Below are 17,524 nucleotides of genomic sequence, written 5' to 3' on the forward strand. Positions count from 1 at the left end.
CTTCTAGTGCTTCCCTCGTTTTCTGTTGTCCCTGAGGTTTTTGAACTACTGCCCTCTTCACTGTTATTGGCAATCCTTCCTCTGCCAAACGATTGTCCTTTTGCTCTGCCTGCTCTTTGTCCTCTCCTGGCATTCTACTTTCTTGTGATCTTTTATTCCACCTTTAAGACACCCTGGTATGCTTCTTTTACGGTTTTCAGAGAAAGAATACTTATTTCATCCAATATTTCCAGCCTTAGGCTATTCAAAAATCTAGTTGTTTTGCTGGGGTGTCTTCAGTATAACCAGCTCTCAAGTTCACCCGATAAAACTCTTTGGTATATTCTTTCACCGTCATTCCTCTATTTTTCAAATTTTGTACCTATCAATGTAGACCAATCTGGTAATCTTTGGGAAAAAAACCTGCCCTTCATCTTAGTGACCATTCTAGTCCACTTTTTAATTGGTAACTTATTCAATTTTCTCCTCTCTGCTTGGACACTGTCCCACCATAAGGCTGCGTGTCCTTTCAACTTAGTAGCAGCGAATTTAACTCGCCTATCTTTGCTAACCTCTTCACATTCAAAATACTTTTCCAGCTCACTAATCTAGTCCAACAACACTTCTGTGGACAAACTACCATCATAATTCAGAATTTCTAGCTTTGGCTTACTGCTATCCAACAAGACTGACCTTAACAATTTTATTTCAGGTCCGTTTTCATCTGATCCATCTATTGTAACTACAGCCTCCTCCTCACTGTCATCTCTTACTTTTGGATCCTTTCTTCTTCCTGCTTCCACTACCGCCAAACAGCCATTCAGGATCCTAATCTCTTCCCTCAACCCCTCATCTACTACTCTCAGAATAGCTCTGCCATGACCTCTTCTTCTAGCTTCCATTTTATCAGTTAGTTGTTCTTGCTCTGATACCAAAATTTGATGGGTCCAGCCCCTATGACCTTCGGCTAAGTGTTAACTATGATGGTTAATGATATATGCATTGATTGGTTTGTTTTATTATATGCTGGTTGGTTGAATTTAATGCGGTGTATTGTTGGCATGTGGAGATGAGGACATGTGTCTAGGTCCTGGGCTCTGCTCCTACCCGCTCCTTCTATGCCTTGAAACACTAGCTATTCATTTCATTTGTCGTTGTTTGTTTTTGTTGTGTTGCTATGCTGCTGGTGAGGTTCCGGGGTCTGCTATGCGAGGTTTTACTCAGTCATTTACTTTTGTTCTCATTCTGGCTATGCCTGGTCTGCTATAAGATGTGGGTATCCACTTGTGAGTGATGCCTCACTCATTTTGTGCTCGTTTTGTGCTAGTTACGGGGTGTGAAACCCTCGGTATCAGTTCCCTCTATCGACTTCTACTCGACTCTGCTTGTTTTTTAAGTTTCAGTCTCTGGTCATTTGTCTCTTCTCTGTGCACTGTCTTCACTGGTTAATGATTCTATGTTTTTGCTACAAGTTGCAACTATGGGGTCGCTTGGCTTCCGGTTTCCTTTTAGTAGTTTTCTGAAGGTATGTTCTCCTTCCTTGTTGTTTCTCTGTACTCCATTTCACTCAGGTGTTGATGGCCTCTGCTCCTCTGTGGCAGCGGGTGACTCTATGGTTGTGACCTCGGCTCCGTGGCTCCACTGGTGGCTTGTCCAAGTTAGACTCTGCCCTGGTAAGTTTCCACAACTCCGCACTCTGTTTCAGTCGTTTTTCGTTGTTATAGTTGTGGCTCCCTCTGTGTCAATTGCTAACGCCATGATGGGTGGCCTGTGTAGGTGGATGATGGCCTGCTCGTGGTTCTTGCGCCAGTCTCCTACATCTAAAATGGGTAAGGTCATCCCTTGATATCTATTTTTTATTTGTTTGAGGGCTTACTATTCATAGGGTTTTATGAGCTAAGGTTGTAATTGGGTGGTCTTTGTGGTTTTGGGCAATGCGCCTTTGGCTCCACCGTATGCGTGCAACTCTGTTGTTTATAACTTATACATGTAATTAAATGGCCCTGTAATGGTCTTGTGAGGGTTTTGTAATCTGGTTATTTCGACACTGTTTGCTGGTCCTTGACCAATGCACTATAATGTTTCGACTTCTTGAAAAATATATATATTTATGATTGTATTTTTACTGGAAATTCATTTGTTTACATTATGCAATGGAAATTTGGAATGTGTTTGATTTCGGTACCTGAATCTTGTCTTTGTAACAATAGCTTGCTCGAATCCTTCGTATCTTCATTCTATTGGCACTGTGGTTTGTTTGACAGCTCTCATCACCCTTATGCTTGCTGTTCACTTGTGTATATTAGCTTTGTTGATGGAAAATGAAAAATAATTTAACTATATAAAATAGAAATGAATTTAGGATTGTAGCATGAATGGTTTTAGATGGTTTTGTATTCAAAAAATATTTCTTTATTTTCCCTGTGTTTCTTCTATTATGGCAAAATGATTACATCTGTTTCTTTTTCCTTCTGTTTTGTAGAGAACATTGGGCAGTTAACAGAACTGCCAGTGATTATATTAAAACAATTCCTGAATAACTATCTTTACTTGCTTTGTAAATTAAAACAAATTCTAAATAAAACTAAGAGAAAAAAAAAATTACGTAAGCAACCATTGTCAGTAGCTGAGACAACCATTCCTAGAAAATTAAAAAACTAATGAAACTCAAACTATTTTGAACAAGACAAACTCCAGCCATGTCCTTCCCTCCGTTGGATGCTCCTGCATCAATGTCAGGGTTGCAACTGTGGAGCCAATCTTTAAGTTCTTTATTTCTGCAGTTCAAAGATTATTGTGTGGCAACTACGGAGATACGTTAACCTTTCTATGACAGTATCTGAATCTACTCTTTTTCATTTCCAGGCGGTGGCATACATGTCAGGGATGGAAAACTCAGTGGTCTCATCGACTATGAAGAGGTAAATAATGGCAGTAACATAAAAGAAATAGTTTGTAAATTGAACTTTTAAAGTTATTCATTGTTGAGAGGATCAAATTTCTATACAAATTGTGTTGAAAGGGATGAAATTCTTTTGGAAATATATTTATGAAAGTAAAAATTTTATAAAAGAAAGCACTTAAAGAGAATCCTAGCCAAGATCTTAGGCAAGTTCTCATGTCTCGAGAAAAGTGGTTTATTGTACATATGAAATGATTATTATTTTGTTATTAAACTAAAATAATCAATAGCTGTGAAGGTGAGATTTTGATATCGGGTCAGTGTCTCACGAGACTGATAAATTTCCACTACTAATGTTCTTTAAATGCGATCCTCATCCAGGAGTTCATTGAAAGTTCATGAGGAGTGAAGCTATTTACTTGCAGATGGTTACCTGCAGATAAGAAAGCCAAAGTCGTCATATGTCTCTACCATGGTTAGCTTCCCAATTCGTTGTCCACATCATACCGCAACCTAGTCACTAATCCATGGATTCACGACTTTGTAAATTCGTTAAGGATTTTGAGTTTTTGTTGTGTAATTTGTTTTCTTCTTGTGCTTGCAGGTTATGGCACGGAGTGCATCATTTTCATGGAAGGTACTTCTAACTCCTTTCCCTGGAATAATACAAGTAAATATGATGAGGATGTTCATGAATGAACAATATTTGTTAGTGCCTTTACCAAAATTTCGTATTAATTTAGCTCTGAAATTAATAACCCAATTAGACCTATTATCAGACACAAGAATGAGGCATGCAAAGGTAGGGTTTTCAGTATTTGGTATAAATTATGAAGGGCATCGAAAATTTGCTAGAACACGTTGTTAGATAAAAAACTTTGATGACCTTGTAACGGATTGTACAACTTTTTTCAGGACTGTCGCTGATATGTATTATTGGGACTTTCCATGGATGCAATATATTTAGATATGAGGGTAATTAATGTCCACTGGAAGAATCAAGTTATGCAGTTACTAGTGGTCATAAGAAAGTATGATAGTTACATTGCAGAACGCGCTGAGTATAGGGAGAAAGCGAGGTTCCTTTATGGAGAATCAATGAGAGAAGTAGTGGCACTTTTCATCCATAGAAAGCAGCCTAACTATTGGAGTGGAGATGTTCTTGTTGCACCTATGTGCAAGGTATAAATTATATTAATATTTCACATTGCATGGTTGAATCATTATATTAGCGTTCACCTTGTTTATTGTTGCAACAGATATCAGAGAGTTAAAGCCTCACCCCCTTGTTATAAACATATTGAAGAAGCTAACTGCAATAATCCCAACGTGGAAGTTCGTACCTACTGGGGATATTGTAGTCGTTGGCTTCAAGGAACCGAAAATGAGACAGAAGGTAATGAATCGTATTGCTAATTTGTTTCCTGTAGACTTTCTTATTAATTTTCATGGTTTTTATTTTCTCTAATATCTGTACCTAAGCACAAATTCGAGAAAATCTGTATGCTTATCAAGGTCAACCTCATCTAAAAACGGCTTACGAGCTTCTCATGATCAGTCTAGACATAGAGAAATGGCTGGACGAGGTACTGCATTCGAACATTTAATTCAATCTGCAATTTTTCTGTGGCTACCTTTAATAAACCCGTTAACTAAATGGGTTGTCATGGTCATAATGAATTATATGATGCATGTGAGCTTGCCTTTTCTGATTGTTCATGGTGAAGCTGATAAAGTGACAGACCCATCTGTGAGCAAATCACTGTATGATTTTGCCAAGAGCATAGACAAGACTCTGAAACAGTACCCCGATATGTGGCATGGATTGACATATGGATAACCTCCAGAGAACACAAAATTGGTATTCTCATACATCATTGCGTGGTTGAGCAAGAGAAGTAGAGCAGTAGGGTGCCCTAAAAACACCCATGTAGAGAACAATTCCGATTCCATAGAGTCCGCCAGGATGGTAGCGGAAAGAGAACGAAAGGTTGCGAATGATGGCCTATCTTGGTCACCAATTAAATAAGTTCAAGTAAATGGAGTACGCATTGCAATGTGCAAGGGGAAGTGAGCAGGAGTGATTATAACGATAAAATCGTATAATAAACGGCAAAGGGGTGTGTCATGGGGTGCATTGTGAAAAGCGTTTTGCACGCTGGAACTGACCATTTGCTGTAACGGCAATAGGTTGCGCACCATTATCAGAGTTGAAATAACAAAAAAAACACGTGTATGGAAATTTTTATGGCATTGGTTTTTCTTAACTACGGAAAACATTTATGTCTAATTTGATTTACACAATTGGACATACTTATTGCTTTGAACTATGTACCATGGATTTAATCCATTTATATTAAACTATTAGATTAGTATTAGGTTAGTTGGTATTGTGAAAAGCATAACAATAATTTTAAGAAAATACTAATGCTCCACAAAACCACTGAAACACATTGTCCAACCTCGCTTCAAAACGTGAAGGTACGCTTTAATTAACGAATCTCGTACGAGAATAAATATTTTTACTTTTTAGAAAATACATATTCATTATTACAGTGATATACTTAACCAATCTCGTACAAGAATAAAAAAATTTATTTGTCAGAAAATACATATTCATTATTACAGTGATATATTGCTTAAACATTTAAGCCATTTTAATTAGAAATAAAGCATACTTTATGCATTAGCTGAAAACAATTTTGTACATCAGTTAGATTTTTTAATATAGTAAGTATAATCATTATTATTATTATTACTTTTTAAAATTAATTAGTGTAGTTTTGAATGGCTACATATATTTTGAGAAATGGTTTGGGTTCGTTGTCCTGTTTACAATTTAATTTTTATGATAGACTTTTGTCCTATCAATTCTTTCAGTCCAAATTACACTTATATCTTTGAAGATTTCATATAAAGCTTATTTTGCAGGATTAGCTACTAATATTGATATTTTGTAGAACATGGCATGAATCCACTCGTTGGATTTTCGATAAATCTTCCTTTCGAGCGCTAGATGTTGTAAGTTTGTGTGGGGCTGCAAGTTGGCATCCATGACCTTAGTGTTTCTGAATTGCCATGTTGGCTTCCACTTTTCTGTGTATACTGGCTAAGGAGTGTCATCTGAAATATTTCAGAGTTCTTCTTACTGAGTGTTTGGATTTCATTCGGTTACTATAACCATCATATGGTCATTCTGTTTCATATATTCTCTGCTTAGGAAGTCAAGCAAGCAATTTTGTTCTCCTTTCTTCAAAATCAAAGTTATAAATAGTGCATGCCATCTGGCAAACTTTGATTCTCCAAGATTTTATTTATTTCTTTAGTTAGAACCCTTTTCAACGCTGAAGCGTCAGTTCAAAGCAAAAATTGTTTATTTACAAGGTGTATATCAAACTTTTCTATATAGTTCCAGGTAGATTTACCTCTTTTTTCAATAGTGGAGTAGTTTTACTCTATGGGGTTCCATGTACCTGAGGCAATTGTACAATTTTCTCAGTCCATTCTTTGACTTGCTTTAGTATTCCTCCCCATCCAAGGTTGCTAGCATCACTCTCAACAATTTTGGGGAGATATTCATCTTCAAGATAGAGGATTGGAAATATATGGACTTTGCTTTTGATTTTCTGGACAACTTTAGTGTGATCATCTGTCCATGGTGAAGGCTCTTTTTTCAATCTTTGGTTAAGAATCTTGCGGTCCACTGCGCACCCTTTATAGAAATTACTAAAATAATTCAAGCAATCGAGGAACCTCTGCAGCTGTGTTTTGTCTGTGATGACATCTGGAAACTTATTAGCAAATTCTACATCATGCTTATGAAAATTTATCTGGCCATCTTCTGTCGTATGTCCCAGAAATTTGATTTTTGTCTGGAACAAATCCATCTTCTTTTAGCTTAAAACTAAACCACTTATTTTTACAACTTGAGAAAAAGTGTGGATATGTCTGAAATGTTCATCTATGGTGTTGGAGAAAATTAACACATCATCTATATACACAATTAGCCATTCAAGGTAGGGCTTAAAAATTTGATCCATTACCTTCTGGAACTTAGATGGAGCATGCTTTAGTCCAAAAGGCATTACATTCCATTCATAGTGCCCTACTGGAATGCTGAAAACAATTTTGAATCTGTCTTCTTCTTTGATAACAACTTGCCAAAAACCAGACTTCATGTTGAATTTTGAGAATACTTTGGCCCCTGCAATTTTTGCAATTAAGCTTATTTTATGTGGAATAGGATAGGTATCATCTGCTAAAACAGTGTTTAGAGGTTTATGATTTGTTACAAGTCTGGGCACTCCCTTGATCTTTTTTGAATACTTATTTACATAAAATCCATAGCAGTTCCATGGACTGTTGGATTCTCTGATGAGTCATTTTTGCAGAAGACTGAAGATTTCTTTTTGGCAGAGATTTCTATAGTCTCTGTTCATGGGAATTTCCCTACTCTTACAAGGTTTTACTTCATATTTATCTTTGAAAGGAAATTCTATTGTGTGTTTCTTTCTATGCCAAAAAGCCTTTGGGTTTTCTGTACAACACTCAGTTTCCAGGTGATTTCTTAGTTCTGCAAGTTTTTGTATGATTCTACGAAGTTGGATTTGTTCTTTGATTCTGATTGAAGACTTAAAGTCTTTCAATTCTTCAATCTTTTTCACTAACAGTTCTACTTCCTGCATTGTTTGTACCATTGTGGAAATTGTGGGAGTAGAAATATATGGTAAGGTCAGTGTTTCTAGAAATCCTTTATGATTTGGTACTGAAATGAAAAATCATGCTTTTCCATCAGGGAATATGGCTGACCCAAGGGGTTCAACTATTGCTAGAAACACATTTCCCAATATGCAGTCTATGGGAATTTCTCCTATTGCAAATTTTAACTTCATACAATATTTTTTGAAACAGATGGTGGCAATAGGAACTTCATACCTGAAAGTTTGAGTTCCAATTCCAGTTACTTGTTGGGGAGCCACCTTCGAGTATTTAGCTATGACAATATTTTTGTTAATAACATTGATATCCGTGCCTGAATCAATCAACGTTCTCAAAGTGAACTTTTCTCCTTGGATATCAATGGTCAACAACACATGATGCTGCTGATATTGGATTGTCATTATTTTCATTTCTCCAAATCCCATTCTAGAATAGGATTTATCTTCATAGATCTCTACATTATCATTCTTAATAGGATCGTTCTTGTTTTCTATCTGAGAGATCTGTGGTTTTAGGCCAACAACTTCTTTTTTGAGATGGTATATTTCTGTGTTAACTTCTCCCAAGGTTAAGGACCTTGGCTTCGTATGCTCCTTGTTTCTTTGAAAAGATCTGGTGTTCTTTTCATAGGAAGCATCTACAAATAAGGCTTTAGCCTGATTATTCTTTGAACTACTGCTGGCTTGTTCTTTGTGCATTGTTTGTAGAAAAGCTTCTAACATCTTTTCTTTCATTTCTCCTTCTACCAACATTTTTATGTTGGGCGGAACCTTTGACTCGTCATCTTCAATGGTGTGTGCCATACATATTTTTTTCTTTTTCCTTATTTGACCTGAGTTTGGTCTCTTCTTCTGAACTGAGGATTGGTTCTGACTCTGAATTATTGCAATTTCAATCTTCAGAATTTGCACATTCACATTGATGTATATTTACATGCTCAATGTTGGAATAAGAATTATAGGAAGTAGTGCTTGTTGTTTCTGAAGTTCTGCAATAGTCATTTTTCATTAAATGCACTTCTTCTTTGAAGGTGATTCCAGGATGTCTTCTTGTCTCTCTCTGGGATCTTCGTGAGGCAGCTTCTTGTGATTCCTTTCCTTTGTTCATCTTAGATTCTTTGCCTTTAGGACAATTATTTGTTGTATGCCCCTTTTGGCCACATAACGAACATAATATTCCATCTTGTCTTTTTGTTTTAAGATGGATATATTTTGGCTCATAATAATGAAATTTAGGGACATCTCTGTAACATCATTACATGTGTTGGTTTATTCTGTAAGCACGAACCTTTGAATTTTTTGTAGCCTTCCTCTAGGCCTTTGCTTCTTTTCTTACTCTTTCTTCGCTAAACAATTGGATCATCATTGCAAGCCCATACATACTGCAAGTTGATTTGTTGTCTAGCAGTATTGACAACTTTTTCATTGATTTTTTCACCCTCATGCTGGTTCAAAGTCCTACATTTGCTTTGGTGATATTGCAATAAATTTCACCCCAAGTGTATGCCTCAAAAGAATTTTGGAAGACTTCTTGCCTCTGGATATACTCGACGAATTTAGAAGGTACAGATGCAAGATAGACCTGCTTCCATAATGGATTTTGGCTTTATTTTGCTTCATAAATTTGTTGTGTCCAGTCACAATGAAAGTCTTCATATTGGGACATTTTTTTACACTTGAGGTTCATGAGTACCATCTCATGCTTGTTAGCAATCTCAATTGTAGCTCCCCACCAATGCCCAATATTAAAGGCGGTGAGGGCCCCTATCATATTGCTTTGTGGAGTACCCTCTTCATTGTATATGACATCACCTTCTTGGTCCTTAACTACTTATGCTTCCATTTCTATAATAAGTGCAAGAGATGATTCAACATCCCACCATCTATGGAATGTACTAGTAAAACATTGTATGATTGTTTTACAGGCTTCAACTTCTGTTTTGCCCCGCATACACATAAGTTTATATTCAGTAAACATTTGATCAATCATTTGCCTGATTTGACCAGTGCTGAGATTGTCAATGTTCCATTCTTTGTAAGAGCCAGTTTGAAAGGTGTGAGTTTCTAGAAGTTTACCCTTACCAACTAGGTCAAGGGTTGGATATCTGGAAAACTGGCCTGAGAGGGGCTCATATATGGGAAGTAAATTCTTTTCAAAAGACCCAAGATATTCATTTTTCATGAAAGCTTATGAAAACAATGAGTAGGAGACTTTTGGTGAACTGTTGGGAGATTGTTCATGCAGTTCTGGCTTTTCCTTTAGGAATAAATAGGGAAAATTTTCTACTTGCTTGACAACATGTTGGATATTTATAGAGTGGCTAAAAAGCATAGAAGAAGGAATGCACTTATCTTTGGGTGCTATGGAAATGTTTTCCAATTTCTCAGTCAATTCTCCCATAAGACTATTAGTAGTTTTGAATTCAAAATATACGTTCTTTTCTATGCTTTCTATTCGAACAGAGGATTCTCTAACGAATCCTTTCAAAGCAGAAACAAAACAATTTACATTGTTTATATTATTATTTACATCCTTTACAACAACATGTAAGGAATCAAAACAATCCTTGTGGTCCTTGGATTTGAGCATATTCATTTCTAGCCCTTTAAGAGCAGTATTTGTCCAATTTATCTGCTCGCTCACTTTCTGTATTCTTTCATCAATGCCGAGTGCAGATTCACTTGTGGGGACCAAAGGAATAGCTTTTGTTGCATTACTAAACTCACCTAACAATATCCCTTTGAAATATGGGAAAGTGGCGGTAGTGTTTATCTTGGTGCCATCATGGCTGGTCCATGAATGTTTTTGTGCAAAAGATACCTTTGTGTTTGCCATGTGAACTTCTTGCCCTTCTTCCATTTCTTTCCAACTATAAAAAAAATCCAGGAATATGTATCTTCCATATACTACTTCCATTGTAAAGATAGATTTCTTTTCTCAGTGCTCGATGTGCTCATATCAAATGCTTTTGATGCACGATGAGTGTATAAATCCCAATTTAACATTCTTTTCATCCATTCAGAGTCAATTTTATATTTTGGACATCCATCCATTAATGAGAAGAACTTATACATTTTTGGAATCAAAGGCCTTTTACAGTCTTCAGGGATATGGTTTTCACATCTGCATTGTGGAATTAGACTGTCAAGTCGTTCAATATATCCCAATCCATATCTAGGCACTGCTGGAGGACGCATTTTATTGAACATTCCAATAAGCCTTGGGTCTTCATTTTCCAGAGAAGGAAGTTCATGGATCACCATGATGGTGTCATGAGGAAAAGGAATGTCAGAACATTTGGGATTTGGGCATGAATTAGCAATAGTGGTTGGTGGAGCTTCTTCTATGGATGGATTATGATTTTTATGGAGGATTAAATCTGCAAGTGCTTTTAAGCATACTACTGAACAACTTCCAGGACATTTAACTTCGAGATTAGAGAAATGAAAAATTTGTGCTAGTTCAAATAAAGTGGCATGTAAACAATTTGGAGGTGAATTATATACAAATGTAGAAGTAGAAGGTTGACATAGGGAAAGACTTGAATTTGGCTAAATGGCATGGCAAGTATTTTTGTATTTCTTGATGGTCAATAATTGATATTTGAGGAAAGGACAAGGTAAGTGAGGAAGATCCTTCTTGGTTGTGTGCAGTCATAATATTTTGGATTTTTGGAAACTGAGGGAGATCTATTACCCAATTTTCAGGAAAACTCAGGTCTTCCCATCTAATTGTATGATGTTCTATTTTATGGTTATGAGCATCAGTAATTACAAGAGTGCTTGATTTGGATTCTTGGCTGGGAGTATGTAGTACTGTTGGATACAATGTGTTTGCCTGTCTAAAACACTCTCTAGTATGAATTGCAATATTTGTTCTTTTTCTCTTCATATCAAAACCAGTTGTTTTGATTTGTAATTGTAGGATATCCTTTATACATTCATCAAACACATAGAAAAAAAAAATTGGATGGCAGTCAAACCAAACAGGGTCGTTTGACAAGGGAGCAACAATGCCTCCGATTAATGAATATGTATATCTGTTACGTGTGAGATCCCTAATAGTGGCCAAAACATATGTATTTAACCCTATGTGGGTGAGGGCATTTATGCCGATTCTTATACAACCAAGGTGCAGATATTGGGTTCCATGTCTTCTAGCTTCTTCCTAAAGCTTCTTCGGGTCTAAGAGAGAAACAGTCTAAATAGACTCAGCATTTTCTTGAATTTAAGACACACATTCTTTTAAAGATACTCTAGTGACTACTTTAAGATGAAATACAGACAGATCTGAATATACAATGGATGGATTTATAGATGGTAAATCCCATAAGGCTCAAGGCTGACTTTCAACTATTTCTAATTCTGTAGAGTTAACTTCTCTGGAATATGCAGATTGAAAAAGACTTTCCATATTAAAGTTGTCATCTTGTGACTCCTGTTGAATTTCTCTAAATGAAACAGATTTTCTTTCTGAATCCATTTTATCGAAAAAAACATTTTAAGGATAAATACCCAATAGAACCAAAGTTATGGCTCTGATACCAATTTTTAGTATGGGCTTCCTCCTCAGAGTTCTTGAAGCTTTCTGATTCAAAATGTCCTTTCTTATGTCATGATACACGAACCCGTACATGAACCTCTGTGTTGTCACATATTAATGCCCTTCAACAGCCTCCTTGCCTCAGTGAGAAAATGTCCCTAGAGACTCGGCAAACCTCCGGCGAACGTCTCCTCTCACAGAATATGAAGATTTTTACTCATAAACAACCTAATACTCATAAAGAATAAGTATTACTTAGAGTTATGACACAAATGGGTATATAAAAGGCAGTAATATTTCTTTCTATTGATTTTAGAAGATGGTTACAACTTTGAAAATCTTCATTTTTTTCAATCCAGAGATCGAATGTGGGGGCATTTACTAATTATATCATCTGTTAAGCAGAAATTTCTGCAGATGAGATTTGGAGGCTTCTTGGCCTGACACAGACTTTGTCTTTGAAGAAGATATAAAAATTTAAAGACTCTAACTATATAGTTCAGCCACTTCAGGTTCTCACCAAGGTTTTTAGGCCTTGATGCGCAGGCTTCCAAACTAGACTCTAAAGTGATCTTGCTCTGTGATGCTATATATATATATATATATATATATATATATATATATATATATATATATATAGTAATAATAACTGAGTAATATGAAATAAAACTTATTATTAATTTTAATCTATAATCATTGTATATTCAAATCAATAATTAATATATATTTCAAGTAATTAAAATTCATAAAGTGACATTTCTCTGTGAAACTTCCAAGGAATTTCTTTCTTAATTTTTATAGTCCCCAAACATGATCTTATATTCTCCTCAATTATTTATATATTAGAGATGAGGGAATCTTATTTTCTCTTTTCTTATGAATAATTTCTCTCTCTTAATCTTGAATATACTTACCAAATATACTTACCTTTTTTCTAACTAAAATGAAAGTCTCCCTCATTTGATCACATGGAGCCCATATGCTCTTTCAATAACATAAGGGAATTTCTTTTACTCATTCTTAAGATTACACTAGATAATCGCTTCCTAATAACCTTTGTCCTCTTGTCCTTGGTAACTAAAGGTGCACAATAATTCTTTGCACCTAGCAAACTTTTAATTATAATTTATAACCTTTGGTCGGACAATAATTCTTTGCACCTAGCAAACCTTTAATTATAATTTATATTTTAGATAAAAGGATTTTACCTTTGGTTTGAAGTGTCTTCTAAGATGGTAGAATTTCATATTTTGAAATATTTTATTACCAGCTACCAAAACGTGCAAGACAATTTGATCTCAGAAAACTCTAGGAAACTACCCATACAATCGTATTAGGTGAAATACCAAAAACCATCTCACAAAACTCTAGGAAACTACTCATACAATCATATTAAGTGAAATACCCAAAGCTTCGTATAGATCTTGATTACATGATAGTGTACCAAATCATGTGTTACAAGTAATGCGATTATATGAGACCACCACAATCAATGATGATAAATTCAACCAATTCAATTTACCATAAATCCAACCGATCAAATTTACATTCTATTGGAATAAGTATGAGTTTGTTAAATATCAAATTTTCAATAAATTTCATCTCCAAATCCTAAAATACTATATATTTAATAAAACTTATAAATATTGTTTATATTTCATAGCAAATTTACACCTCTTATCAATTACATTAATATTTAGTAAAGAATATGTTTTTATAGTATTGTTACCTATTGATTATTTAAATTAATCAAAGGTGAAACTATTTGTTTGGTAAATTACAAAAGGATAATAGCTTAGTTAGGTAAAGATTCTTTATGGTAAATGTAGAAATTCATGTACTTACATGATGCTGTAATTTATTGACCATTATATTACTCATTTCTATCTTGCCATGTTAAATTACAATCACCTAATATGTAGCACTTGTTTTATATGGTTTATTGTTTTCAAGTAGGTGTAATATTTTTAAGTTGATATTTTTAATATTTTAACTTTGTGTAGTTTTTTTTAAGGCTCCATTTGGGTTTATAATATTAATCCCAAGAATTTATTAGTACCTTGGATTTATGATCCATTCTATTTATAATATTAATTTCAATTGTTTATATATTAATCCTTTGAGTTTACTAATCTCTCATATTTATAATTTTAGTAATGATTGAATTTATTTTATTATTAACAATATCAATAATATTATTTTATTATTATAAATTATTATCATAATTATAATATAATAATAATATTTTATAATATAATAATTATTAATATTATATCAATATTATAATTATATATTTATTATTGTAGATATGTATATTAATATTAAATCTATGTTATTGATCTCTATTCACATATATCAACCACAACCACATTTATTAATGGGGTTGTGTATTTTTATGTGGGTTATACTGTCTATTTTGGAACTAGGTTGCATGAATTTAGATTCTTTATAAAATAAAAAAGGCATAGTCTAACTTATAGACAAGTGAATTTTTTAACGAGATTTTTTCTAGTCAATTTGAACCAAAATCTGTGTCCCGTGGAGTTTTTCAGGTGTTGAAATTTATGTATTCAAAAATGCATTTTAAAGAACAAAAATTCACTTCCTTTCATGAAATTATTTTCACGAATTCACGTGAAAACGTATATTTCGTTTTTAAATTAGTCTATTGGGGTAAGATTTTTATTTTAAAATAAAAATATATATATATCACACTTTAACTCCAGATATATCAAGCAGTTAGAGGAATAAAATTTCTTAGGTGCAAATCTCTTTTAGAATGAAAAGAAATTTGATTTCTCTTGACACTTGGCAGAGCTGGAGTTAACATGGATCTTATACTAGTTTAATTAATAGTTTTGAAATTTTATGCCTTCATATAAACTACATTAAAGAAAAATACCATAGAAAAAACCATAGGTTAAGAATATTATAGAAAAATTATAAATTCTTAAAACTCAAAATTCAAAAACAACCAATATTTACATGCTATTACAACATTTATTCCAACATTTATTCCATAATAAATTAGAGAACATCTCTCAATACCATACTTAACAACAAATTAATCATAATCTATGATCTTAATCGATAATTTTAATTATCATCAAACATTAATCAATTTAATGTTACTTCAAAATTATTAACTGTAAGAAGAATTTTAGTCAACATTCAATGCATTTAGGATTAGCTAAAATAAGGTAACTTCTACTTAAAAAAAACCATAAAAAAAATATTGAGTAAACTGAAAAGTTATATAAGAAATAAAGTGAATAATAATAAATTATATAAGTCATAATTTAAATACTATTAAACTAAAAAGTGAATATTATTTAAATAGTGATTAGATTTAATGTATCCTTTTCGAGATTAAATCTGGTAGACATTTCTTATCTTTCCCAATTTTATATATGGATTAGATGAGAAAAGGGGTTGAAATCAAATTTAAATCTTTAAGTTGAGAAATTCTTCTGGTAATGTTGATTTGTTTAATATCTCTAATGCATTGTTAATCCCCAAACAAGTTTCAATGGACACTGTTTCGTACTATCTCATTTAATAAGTCTAATAAGAACACTTTAAAGGAATGAACCTCCACATTATTATCAATTTTTAATTAAAAGAATGTTTCGTACTATCTCATTTAATAAGTCTAATAAGAACACTTTAAAGGAATGAACCTCCACATTATTATCAATTTTTAATTAAAAGAATATTTCGAAGGTTTTACAATTCAATTTCTAGGTTTATACACAATGTGTTTTATGGTTGCAAAAGTACAATTGACAAGTTGTATATCAATGTGTATGTCTGAAGTAAGCATCACTCTAACTCCAACTATAATAAGAAACTCAAATTCTTATTTTCTAATTTACTTCAGAAAAGTAATTGCTTCCTATTCTTATCGTTAGGTACAATGAAGTGATCTCGGCATATGAAACATTACTTATTGTGATTTTGTAGATCATTGTTTTTCACTTAAAAAAAATGGTATTGTCTTATCAAATAATTTGTGTCGAAGCATCCATATATATATATGACTATATATATATATATGCAATAGTCATAAGTAAATTCCATTATTTTATAGTTGGAATTTCATCCACAATATTGATTAGTTACAAACGAAATCTTTTTTTTATCGCTCTTTGCCTATCATACTTGAATATTGTATCAATGATCACAACAATCATGAATGCATTTCATAATTCTTTTTGCAAGACCTTCACATGCATATACAAGGTTATACCTAATAGGTGGGAACTATCCCAAATCAATAAAAAATATAATTGACCTCCCTCCTAAGGGAATACTAATTTTTTTGGAGAAAAAATTGTGAATTCAAGCACCAATTTTTATTAACAAATTTCTTCCAATGAAACTCATTTCATCTATTAGAATATATTTGACATGCTTCATTTCTTTTTATATGCTAATTAAACATGAGCCTTGTAAATTAGTTATGTTTGATTGGTATATGAAGCCAAGAATTCATTATTGTTGCAAAACGATTGAGAATTTCAACACTTAGAGGGGCCAAATGAATTAAATCTCTCTTCTCAAGGATGGATTTAGTTTAAAATATATATTTGATAGATATTATTATTCCTTGAGATGTTCCTAGCTATTTTATAACTATGTCAACGCATCTTTGAGCCACTTTTGTCCTCAATATGGCTCTTGAGATAGAAGGGATAATCCTCAACTATCAATAAAAATTGGATTCTTATTGTTACTAAGAAACAAACAATTCATGAAGCTCATAGTACTATATTTAAATAGGAAACAGATTATAAATAGGTGTAACTCTCCCTCCTACCCCCTTAGAATAATTCCTTATGGGTTAAACGTTGTCTTCTTTATTTCTTTGATGCAATGATATACATTGGGCCCTTCCCTACTTTATTTCCTCATGACCCTCAAATTCTCAACTAACTCATGGTTATTTGACTGACCTATGCACAGGGAAAAAGTCTTCAGTGCTCCACACCTTGTTTAGACCTTTACTCTCACTCTATGGGGTCATTACAAAGAACATGTGTTGATAACACCGAAAAACACTCTCGACCTTACCTCTGTCACAATCTCCATTGTGACCAAGCTTAGCCTGGAGGCACTTGCCATAGATTCCTTGCACCGTAGCCTCAATGTTGTCTCACTTTCCCTCATGTTCCATGATTAAATATAGTGATTCAATAATTATGGTTATGTGATGAAGATCGATGGTTCAGATTGCATCGAGTGCCAACAAGCCTTGATCTCGATTGACCCTCTTATTCCCCGTTGGACCCTTTTGACAATTACGATGCAATTGTTGTCGATCAACAACTATCAATTCATCAAGCATCATTGATCCCCCTTCTGGACCACACCTTTTTGAAT

The 17,524-nt window shown here is 33.7% G+C and overlaps 1 pseudogene; it reads left to right on the forward strand.

Annotated features, from left to right (window-relative positions):
• The first annotated feature begins 1,459 nt into the window (after positions 1 to 1,459).
• On the forward strand, positions 1,460 to 5,062 carry LOC149188707 (caffeoylshikimate esterase-like; annotated as a pseudogene).
• Positions 5,063 to 17,524: the final 12,462 nt, after the last annotated feature.

The sequence above is a fragment of the Pinus tabuliformis genome, chromosome 3_1, assembly GCF_031772625.1.
Source record: "Pinus tabuliformis cultivar Carrire ecotype Pingquan chromosome 3_1, CPIR1, whole genome shotgun sequence".
Taxonomy (NCBI): Eukaryota; Viridiplantae; Streptophyta; class Pinopsida; order Pinales; family Pinaceae; genus Pinus; species Pinus tabuliformis.